Raw genomic sequence first — 12,433 nt, forward strand, 5'->3', positions numbered from 1 at the left:
TGAAACCCAGCTGCCATTAATAGTTGGAAATGGAAATTGCGGAAATTGCGGAAATGGTGGAAATGGAAATTGCGGAAATGGTAATTGCGGGAATTGCGAAAATGGTGGAAATGGAAATTGCGGATTTTTGTAATGTGGCCCACAGGTAAATCTATTCGAGTATCCCTGAGCTAAAGCATAACATGATGCTAACACCAAAAGGGGTTCCCGCCCCAAAATGGGTTAAACCTGCGACACACTGTCAGGCTTATTGTAGCCCATCGCTATAAGTGCCTGGAACCACTGTATCCTTTGCCATTGGAGAGACATGCAGCTCAGTGCTCACACAACAGGTATATTCATATTTTACATTTATGTAGAAGAATACATGGAACTGTCTTAAGCTTATAAAAAATAAAGTAAAAGAACCTTGAGTTGTTGCTTCAAATGTACTGTAATTCTGCAAACTGTTACTTCACTCAATTGATCAATCAATCAAACCTTCCAGTGCTCCGCTTATATGCTATTGGACCTGGAGGTGAAAGAACCTTCCAGTGCTCCTCTATTGGAGGAGGAGGTGAAATAACATTAGTGCTCTGCTATTGGACCCCAGAAGATAAGAATTGTGATAAAGAATATATCCAAATCTTCCAAATATATCAAAATCTTCCAAATATTTTCAAATAATACAGTGACGTGCTGTGAGTGGTTACATGATTGGGAGAATGCAAAAAAAACAAACATCATCTAATTAGGTCCAACATAATCCTAGTGTAAAATATCAGATTAAATTAAAAAAACAGGCCTGAAGCAGTATGGTAAAGAGTCAAGTGTAGGAGAGAGCTCAGAGTTGTCACACTAAATTACCCAGAGTGCTTTGTGCCTCTGACGTCCCGGATGACTTCCTCTCTGTGATATATTTAGTCACTAAATGTCCAAATAAAACTGTAATCTCAGAGGAGAAGAGAAGGAGAGCATACTCAGACAGACTTCCTTCAAATAGACATATTTCTAGGGCTCAATCCAGTCTTCACCTCCCTCCAGGCACATTGGTACAGAAACATTGGCCAAATGTGTAAGTGTAAAATCTTCAGTATGTGGCCTACATTAATAACTCAGAGAATGCACATTCATTGTGTAAATTTGGTCATAATTTTGTGCACTTAAATTTACAGTGGTGATTTTGAGATTGGATGTGTCCAATCCTGGAACCCCGTCTGTCCCTGACAGTGATAGTGACCCCGAAAAAAACAACAACCATACCAACAACCACAACAACTTTATTATTAAAAAGGTTAAACCTCATTGTGTTGTCTGACTGCACTCACTGCAGTGGTTACGAGTATCACACAATGATATTATGGAGGAGGAGAAGAGAGGAGAGTATTATGGGCCTATATAGCCTAATCTTCTCTTCCTCTGGCACTAGTCTCATTTTAGCTCCATCGTGAGAGAGAGAGACAGACAGACAGACAGACATGTCTGTCTTCCCAGCTCCTGAAAGATGGTTGGCGCTGACAAAAACTTCACACGATCTGTCGGGAGACTTCACAGCAGCCGAACTAAGGGCAGCAATCACCAGGTCGAGACAATAACCACCCAGAGTTTGTCATACACCAAAGTGAAAGAACATCTCACTGGCTACAGGCCCATCTCTCTGCTCAGTGTTCCATAGAAGATCCTGGAGAGGCTGATTCACAGCTGATTCACAAGCTGGCTTCCGCCGAGGCAGTTCAACAGTACATTGGGTAACGCTACTCACTCAGGACATCGAGGACAGCTTTCAGGATAACGAGAAAGCTGGAGTAGTATTCTTGGACCTGACAGCCGCCTACAGCAGAGCCCCATTGTAAATTTCTCAAATTTGAAAGCACTATATTTCTAAAACTATGAAACATTTAAAAGATTCCATTTCAGGCACACATTGTCCACCGTAAGATGAACCTAAATAGTTTTGAATGGGGTTTCTAGGTGTAAGTATGTGGGAACAGAGCGGCATTCCGACGCATCGCCATTCCGACCATTGACTTCTATTGATCGGAATGGCGGGGTTTCTCCACTTTGGTAAAGACCCCGCCACTCCAACGATTAAACACACCGCTATTCCGAACCGCTATTTCGACAGCTATGTGTGCATGACGTGCATTATGCTGTGATTCACTGTGGTATTTGTTCTAAGTTTAATAAAATATAACAAAAGCAGACGTACGGCATACTATAGCACACCGTTTTTCATCATTTTTGAGGATTTAAAAAACAATTAAAAATTAAAAAACGATGGGTTATAGCCCATAAAGTTAGCCTCGTTTCTCATCATTTTGGACCATGGGCTATAACCCATATCGTACGGCATACTATAGCACGCCGCTTTTCATCATTTTTGAGGATTTGAAAAAAATGAAAAAATCGATGGGTTATAGCCCATGTTTTTTTAATTAAAAAAAAAAACCAAATAGTTGAATACACAAAAGCTAAGGCACTGGTAATGGTACTTCTGGTTTACCGGAACGGGGTTCAACTCCCTGCAGTGCCCTGCTCAATTTGTTGTATTTACCGGAAAAATTGCGGTGTTGCGGAAGATGAGAAACATTAGCAAATTGCGGAGTGTTTAAAAAAAGAAAAAAATGCCGTAGTATTGCGGAGGAATTGCGGAGTATTGCGGAAAAATTGCGGAATATTGCCGAGGAATTGCGGAAAATTGCGGAAAAAAATGATTTGTAATAGCGCAAATTGCGGAAATTGCAAATTGCGGAAATTGCGGAAATTTCCAATTTCCGCAATTTCCGCATTTCTTTTTCTTCAAATCCTGAAAAATGATGAAAAACGGCGCGCTATAGTATGCCGTACGATATGGGCTATAGCCCATGGTCCAAAATGATGAGAAACGAGGATAACTTTTTTTTCCAAAATTTCAAAAAACATGGGCTATAACCCATCGTTTTTGTCATTTCGTCATTTTTTTCAAATCCTCAAAAATTATGAAAAACGGCGTGCTATAGTATGCCATACGATATGGGCATACGACATTGGTACGTCAAAAATCACTTTCACCTAGAAACTCTATTCACACTTTTTATCATTCAGCATACTGTGGAGACACATGCTGGAACTTTTTTATTTTGAAATGTTTTGTAGTTTATGAGTTATTTAATTTGAGCTATAGGAGAACAGGATTAGAACATGTAGTTACTTGGCCTCATCACAGCAAACGATGAGACCTTCTACAGGAGGGAGGTCGAGGGTCTGGTGGCATGGTGCGGAAATAACAACTTGGCTTTAAACACATCAAAGACAAAGGAGGTTATCGTTGATTTCCGCAGGTCCGGTCATCTCAGCCACTCCCCACTCTTCATCGGAAATGAGGAGGTGGAGAGGATTTCGAACTTCAAGTTCCTGGGCTTGACTGTCGCCGACGACCTGTCCTGGGGGACCAACATCACCTCTGCCGTGGGGAAGGCACAACAACGCCTCTTCTTTCTAAGGAAACTAAAATGGGCAGGACTTCCACAGGCTCTGTTAATTAATTTCTACCACTGTGCAGTAGAGAGTGTGCTCACCTATGGGCTACTGGTGTGGTTTACCAGCTGCACCAGGGCAGACAAGGAGGCCATCCACAGGGTGGTCAAGGCTGCAGGGAGGATCATTGGGACCAGTCTCCCTGAGATCTCCACAGTCTTCACCTCCCGCTGCCTACGCCGCACAAATAACATACTACACTACAGGACCAGTTCCACCCAGCACACCATCTCTTCCAACGTCTGCCCTCTGGTAGAAGATACCGATCAATCCGGTCCAGAACCAACCGACTGTCCAACAGCCTTTACCCACAGGCTGTCAGGCTGCTGAATGAACAACCTGCCCCCCGCCCCCCCATCGCCGAGCCCCCCCTCTGTAGTATTAAAGGGTACTGGAAATGGACTTGGACTTGCACTGAACTTTTGCACTATTACATTGCACCAGCACTATTGCACTTGGGTTACTGTACAGTATGGATATTATGTGATGCCAGTGGTGAAGGTGAAGGTGAAGCTCTAAACTGAATTTCGTTGTTTCATGTAAGCAATGACAAATAAAGATCTATCTATCTATCTAGAGGTGTATTAACTGAAGGCTATTGTATAGCAGTGGCTCACAGCCTCAGCCTGATGACCTCAAAAGTCTCATATCTCCACTGAGCCATAGGCAATTGCTTTGGCTTAGTGGTTAAGATGTTGGCCTTCAGTGCAGGGGACCTGTGTTCGATTCCTGGGTGTTACACTCTGATGAACATGATTCTATGTTCTACTCTTGATTCTTTCAACTTTACTATCTGAAGGCTAACATACAAAAGATCTCTTCAAGAGTACAAAGAGGCAGATGTTACTGATTGATTCAGCACAGAGAGTTCATGTTCAAATCCCACTTTTCCTAAAGTTTAATGCTAGTTATTGAGCTTCATTTACTGCTATTCTAGCAGTGGCTCACAGCCTCAGCCTCAGCCTCAGCCTCAGCCTCAGCCTCAGCCTCAGCCTCAGCCTCAGCCTCAGCCTCAGCCTCAGCCTCAGCCTCAGCCTCAGCCTCAGCCTGACTACCTCAAAACTCTAATTGTCGTAGTGGTTAAGATGTTGGCTTTCCACGTGGGAGACCAGGGTTCGATTCCCGGCTGTTACACTATCATACAAAAGAACAACTCAACAGCGCTAAGAAACATCTGATTAATATGATGCAGTTTTATTTAAACTTTACTAACTGAAGGCTAAAGAACAAAAGATCACTTCAAAATTACCAGGAGACTTTGCCAGGAGACTTTGCCAGGAGACTTTGCCAGGAGACTTTGCCTGAGAGTGTCTGACTGATGGTGCAGTGGTCTAATCATCAGGCTTTCAGTACAGACATTCCATGTTCAAGGCCTGTTCCTCCTACAGCTCAATGCTGCAGTAATTTGAACTTTTCAAGGCTTGAATAAATAATAAAAACTCAAAAGCACCAGGAGACATCTGCTGAATGCCCAAAGGTGCCTTGGTGCAATGGTGTGGAGCGCTTGACTGGTTGCCTCTGCTACAGAGAGTTGGCCGGTTCAAGTCCCATGTCATGACATCAAGGTGCAGGAGGACCATCGGGAGACGGTGCTCTCTCCCCCTGTTTCCTGAGATGTAACGGTAGGGGCTTATGTCTGAAAGAACCCTGTCCAGCTAACCTTTTACCATGAACTTTTTTACTTTGAAATGTTTTGTACTTTCTGAGTTATTAAATTTAGACGCCCAATGCATTCTCTATGGCAATAGCACAAACTTTGGCATGCTACTAGTCCTACATACTTAAACCTACCAACCCCATGGAAATTGCGGAAATTGCAAATTGCGGAAATTGTAAATTTCGGAAATTACGAAATTGCGGATATTGGAAATTACGGAAATTGCGGAAATTGCGCATTTTACCATGAACTTTTTTACTTTGAAATGTTTTGTAGTTTCTGAGTTATTTAATTTGAGCTATAGGAGAACAGGATTAGAACATGTAGAGGTGTATTAACTGAAGGCTATTGTATAGCAGTGGCTCACAGCCTCAGCCTGATGACCTCAAAAGTCTCATATCTCCACTGAGCCATAGGCAATTGCTTTGGCTTAGTGGTTAAGATGTTGGCCTTCAGTGCAGGGGACCTGTGTTCGATTCCTGGGTGTTACACTCTGATGAACATGATTCTATGTTCTACTCTTGATTCTTTCAACTTTACTATCTGAAGGCTAACATACAAAAGATCTCTTCAAGAGTACAAAGAGGCAGATGTTACTGATTGATTCAGCACAGAGAGTTCATGTTCAAATCCCACTCTTCCTAAAGTTTAATGCTAGTTATTGAGCTTCATTTACTGCTATTCTAGCAGTGTCTCACAGCCTCAGCCTCAGCCTCAGCCTCAGCCTCAGCCTCAGCCTCAGCCTCAGCCTCAGCCTCAGCCTGTACTACCTCAAAACTCTAATTGTCGTAGTGGTTAAGATGTTGGCTTTCCACGTGGGAGACCAGGGTTCGATTCCCGGCTGTTACACTATCATACAAAAGAACAACTCAACAGTGCTAAGAAACATCTGATTAATATGATGCTTTGTTATTTAAACTTTACTAACTGAAGGCTAACGAACAAAAGATCACTTCAAAATTACCAGGAGACTTTGCCTGAGAGTGTCTGACTGATGGTGCAGTGGTCTAATCATCAGGCTTTCAGTACAGACATTCCATGTTCAAGGCCTGTTCCTCCTACAGCTCAATGCTGCAGTAATTTGAACTTTTCAAGGCTTGAATAAATAATAAAAACTCAAAAGCACCAGGAGACATCTGCTGAATGCCCAAAGGTGCCTTGGTGCAATGGTGTGGAGCGTTTGACTGGTTGCCTCTGCTACAGAGAGTTGGCCTGTTCAAGTCCCATGTCATGACATCAAGGTGCTGGAGGACCATCGGGAGACGGTGCTCTCTCTCCCTGTTTCCTGAGATGTAACGGTAGGGGCTTATGTCTGAAAGAACCCTTTCCAGTTAACCTTTTACCATGAACTTTTTTACTTTGAAATGTTTTGTATTTTCTGAGTTATTAAACTTAGACGCCCAATGCATTCTCTATGGCAATAGCACAAACTTTGGCATGCTACTAGTCCTACATACTTAAACCTACCAACCCCATGGAAATTGCGGAAATTGCGGAAATTGGAAATTGCTGAAATTGTAAATTTCGGAAATTACGAAATTGCGGATATTGGAAATTACGGAAATTGCGGAAATTGGAAATTGCTGAAATTGTAAATTTCGGAAATTACGAAATTGCGGATATTGGAAATTACGGAAATTGCGGAAATTGCGCATTTTACCATGAACTTTTTTACTTTGAAATGTTTTGTAGTTTCTGAGTTATTTAATTTGAGCTATAGGAGAACAGGATTAGAACATGTAGAGGTGTATTAACTGAAGGCTATTGTATAGCAGTGGCTCACAGCCTCAGCCTGATGACCTCAAAAGTCTCATATCTCCACTGAGCCATAGGCAATTGCTTTGGCTTAGTGGTTAAGATGTTGGCCTTCAGTGCAGGGGACCTGTGTTCGATTCCTGGGTGTTACACTCTGATGAACATGATTCTATGTTCTACTCTTGATTCTTTCAACTTTACTATCTGAAGGCTAACATACAAAAGATCTCTTCAAGAGTACAAAGAGGCAGATGTTACTGATTGATTCAGCACAGAGAGTTCATGTTCAAATCCCACTCTTCCTAAAGTTTAATGCTAGTTATTGAGCTTCATTTACTGCTATTCTAGCAGTGGCTCTCAGCCTCAGCCTCAGCCTCAGCCTCAGCCTCAGCCTCAGCCTCAGCCTCAGCCTCAGCCTCAGCCTCAGCCTGACTACCTCAAAACTCTAATTGTCGTAGTGGTTAAGATGTTGGCTTTCCACGTGGGAGACCAGGGTTCGATTCCCGGCTGTTACACTATCATACAAAAGAACAACTCAACAGCGCTAAGAAACATCTGATTAATATGATGCTGTGTTATTTAAACTTTACTAACTGAAGGCTAACGAACAAAAGATCACTTCAAAATTACCAGGAGACTTTGCCTGAGAGTGTCTGACTGATGGTGCAGTGGTCTAATCATCAGGCTTTCAGTACAGACATTCCATGTTCAAGGCCTGTTCCTCCTACAGCTCAATGCTGCAGTAATTTGAACTTTTCAAGGCTTGAATAAATAATAAAAACTCAAAAGCACCAGGAGACATCTGCTGAATGCCCAAAGGTGCCTTGGTGCAATGGTGTGGAGCGCTTGACTGGTTGCCTCTGCTACAGAGAGTTGGCCGGTTCAAGTCCCATGTCATGACATCAAGGTGCAGGAGGACCATCGGGAGAAGGGTCAGGCCCATTCCTCTCTGTTATGTCATATGACGAGCATTTAACTTTTAATATCACAATTATTGTAGCTAATCTTTAACTGAATCTGGAAGTATTCCTTTATTAAATGATTCTTCATAGTCTGGAATTGTAACTGATCAATTTTCTTTTGTGACTTTCGCCTTTATTTTATATGGAGGGACAGTCAGTGGTGTAAACTTTATTTATATAGCACATTTCATACATAAAATGCAACTCTGTCACATTCTGTCTCTCCCTCAGTCTCCACACTGGCCTCCCATATCCCATTCCAGCACACCCAGTTCCATTTACACACCTGTCAACTACCTAATCAGCCCAGCAGTGAACACTTCTCCAATCAACCTGCTCACTATAAAACTGGACTCAGTACAAACACTCATTGTCAGTTCGTAACCTGTGTCACAGATGTCCTGCCTGTTCATGTGTTGACTTTGATGTCATTCTGATTCATGCCTGATTCCTACCTGCATTCCCCTGTGTAAGATATCTCGTAATTCTTTATTAAATACTTTATTATTATACTCTAGTTTGTTGTGACTTTGCTCCTGGGTTCAACTCTGTCTGCATCCTTGACAACTAAAGTACTTCACATATTAAACTTTATTTATATAGCACATGTCATACATAAAATGCAACTCAAAGTACTTCACATGAAAATAAAATAAAAAATAACAAGCAGCGGAATGCCAGAAAAAAAAAGTAGGTCAATCTACAATTAGCAAATAAAAATAGCAATACAAAACGAAAACATAAAAAATGGTAAGGAAATTTGTATTGGATAATACATTTTAAATTGATATTATTAGATATTCAACTTTATTGACATTTATAATTAAATTGGTGTCTTTACACTGTAGAATCCATTGTTGTTTGTTTCTGTTGCTTAACTCTGTTGCTTTAACTACATATAAGTGTCTATTTGTTTGTCTCTAAATGTTTTGATGAATTGAACAATGCCCTTTGTTCAATTCATGCCATACTATAGCACGCCGTTTTTCATCATTTTTGAGGATTTGAAGAAAATTCAAAATTTCAAAAAACATGGGTTATAGCCCATCGTTTTTTGAAATTTTGAAAAAATGTTATCCTCATTTTTCATCATTTCTGAACATGGGCTATAGCCCCTACCGTACGGCATACTATAGCACGCCGTTTTTCATCATTTTTGAGGATTTGAAGAAAATTCAAAATAAAAAAAAACATGGGTTATAGCCCATCGTTTTTTGAATTTTTGAAAAAAATGTTATCCTCATTTTTCATCATTTTTGAACATGGGCTATAGCCCCTACCGTACGGCATACTATAGCACGCCGTTTTTCATCATTTTTGAGGATTTGAAGAAAATTCAAAATTTCAAAAAACATGGGTTATAGCCCATCGTTTTTTGAATTTTTGAAAAAAATGTTATCCTCATTTTTCATCATTTTTGAACATGGGCTATAGCCCCTACCGTACGGCATACTATAGCACGCCGTTTTTCATCATTTTTGAGGATTTGAAGAAAATTCAAAATGTCAAAAAACATGGGTTATAGCCCATCGTTTTTTGAATTTTTGAAAAAAATGTTATCCTCATTTTTCATCATTTTTGAACATGGGCTATAGCCCCTACCGTACGGCATACTATAGCACGCCGTTTTTCATCATTTTTGAGGATTTGAAGAAAATTCAAAATTTCAAAAAACATGGGTTATAGCCCATCGTTTTTTTAATTTTTGAAAAAAAAATTATCCTCATTTTTCATCATTTTTGAACATGGGCTATAGCTCCTACCGTACGGCATACTATAGCACGCCGTTTTTCATCATTTTTGAGGATTTGAAGAAAATTCAAAATTTCAAAAAACATGGGTTATAGCCCATCGTTTTTAGATTTTTTGAAAAAAATGTTATCCTCATTTTTCATCATTTTTGAACATGGGCTATAGCCCCTACCGTACGGCATACTATAGCACGCCGTTTTTCATCATTTTTGAGGATTTGAAGAAAATTCAAAATTTCAAAAAACATGGGTTAGAGCCCATCGTTTTTTGAATTTTTGAAAAAAATGTTATCCTCATTTTTCATCATTTTTGAACATGGGCTATAGCCCCTACCGTACGGCATACTATAGCACGCCGTTTTTCATCATTTTTGAGGATTTGAAGAAAATTCAAAATTTCAAAAAACATGGGTTATAGCCCATCGTTTTTTGAATTTTTGAAAAAAATGTTATCCTCATTTTTCATCATTTTTGAACATGGGCTATAGCCCCTACCGTACGGCATACTATAGCACGCCGTTTTTCATCATTTTTGAGGATTTGAAGAAATTTCAAAATTTCAAAAAACATGGGTTATAGCCCATCGTTTTTTGAATTTTTGAAAAAAATGTTATCCTCATTTTTCATCATTTTTGAACATGGGCTATAGCCCCTACCGTACGGCATACTATAGCACGCCGTTTTTCATCATTTTTGAGGATTTGAAGAAAATTCAAAATTTCAAAAAACATGGGTTATAGCCCATCGTTTTTTGAATTTTTGAAAAAAATGTTATCCTCATTTTTCATCATTTTTGAACATGGGCTATAGCCCCTACCGTACGGCATACTATAGCACGCCGTTTTTCATCATTTTTGAGGATTTGAAGAAAATTCAAAATTTCAAAAAACATGGGTTATAGCCCATCGTTTTTTGAATTTTTGAAAAAAATGTTATCCTCATTTTTCATCATTTTTGAACATGGGCTATAGCTCCTACCGTACGGCATACTATAGCACGCCGTTTTTCATCATTTTTGAGGATTTGAAGAAAATTCAAAATTTCAAAAAGCATGGGTTATAGCCCATCGTTTTTTGAATTTTTGAAAAAAATGTTATCCTCATTTTTCATCTTTTTTGAACATGGGCTATAGCCCCTACCGTACGGCATACTATAGCACGCCGTTTTTCATCATTTTTGAGGATTTGAAGAAAATTCAAAATTTCAAAAAACATGGGTTATAGCCCATCGTTTTTTGAATTTTTGAAAAAAATGTTATCCTCATTTTTCATCATTTTTGAACATGGGCTATAGCCCCTACCGTACGGCATACTATAGCACGCCGTTTTTCATCATTTTTGAGGATTTGAAGAAAATTCAAAATTTCAAAAAACATGGGTTATAGCCCATCGTTTTTTGAATTTTTGAAAAAAATGTTATCCTCATTTTTCATCATTTTTGAACATGGGCTATAGCCCCTACCGTACGGCATACTATAGCACGCCGTTTTTCATCATTTTTGAGGATTTGAAGAAAATTCAAAATTTCAAAAAACATGGGTTATAGCCCATCGTTTTTTGAATTTTTGAAAAAAATGTTATCCTCATTTTTCATCATTTTTGAACATGGGCTATAGCTCCTACCGTACGGCATACTATAGCACGCCGTTTTTCATCATTTTTGAGGATTTGAAGAAAATTCAAAATTTCAAAAAGCATGGGTTATAGCCCATCGTTTTTTGAATTTTTGAAAAAAATGTTATCCTCATTTTTCATCTTTTTTGAACATGGGCTATAGCCCCTACCGTACGGCATACTATAGCACGCCGTTTTTCATCATTTTTGAGGATTTGAAGAAAATTCAAAATTTCAAAAAACATGGGTTATAGCCCATCGTTTTTTGAATTTTTGAAAAAAATGTTATCCTCATTTTTCATCATTTTTGAACATGGGCTATAGCTCCTACCGTACGGCATACTATAGCACGCCGTTTTTCATCATTTTTGAGGATTTGAAGAAAATTCAAAATTTCAAAAAGCATGGGTTATAGCCCATCGTTTTTTGAATTTTTGAAAAAAATGTTATCCTCATTTTTCATCATTTTTGAACATGGGCTATAGCCCCTACCGTACGGCATACTATAGCACGCCGTTTTTCATCATTTTTGAGGATTTGAAGAAAATTCAAAATTTCAAAAAACATGGGTTATAGCCCATCGTTTTTTGAATTTTTGAAAAAAATGTTATCCTCATTTTTCATCATTTTTGAACATGGGCTATAGCCCCTACCGTACGGCATACTATAGCACGCCGTTTTTCATCATTTTTGAGGATTTGAAGAAAATTCAAAATTTCAAAAAACATGGGTTATAGCCCATCGTTTTTTGAATTTTTGAAAAAAATGTTATCCTCATTTTTCATCATTTTTGAACATGGGCTATAGCTCCTACCGTACGGCATACTATAGCACGCCGTTTTTCATCATTTTTGAGGATTTGAAGAAAATTCAAAATTTCAAAAAGCATGGGTTATAGCCCATCGTTTTTTGAATTTTGAAAAAAATGTTATCCTCATTTTTCATCTTTTTTGAACATGGGCTATAGCCCCTACCGTACGGCATACTATAGCACGCCGTTTTTCATCATTTTTGAGGATTTGAAGAAAATTCAAAATTTCAAAAAACATGGGTTATAGCCCATCGTTTTTTGAATTTTTGAAAAAAATGTTATCCTCATTTTTCATCATTTTTGAACATGGGCTATAGCCCCTACCGTACGGCATACTATAGCACGCCGTTTTTCATCATTTTTGAGGATTTGAAGAAAATTCAAAATTT

Source organism: Protomyctophum bolini (assembly GCF_963924005.1).
Source record: "Protomyctophum bolini genome assembly, chromosome: 4".
Classification (NCBI taxonomy): domain Eukaryota; kingdom Metazoa; phylum Chordata; class Actinopteri; order Myctophiformes; family Myctophidae; genus Protomyctophum; species Protomyctophum bolini.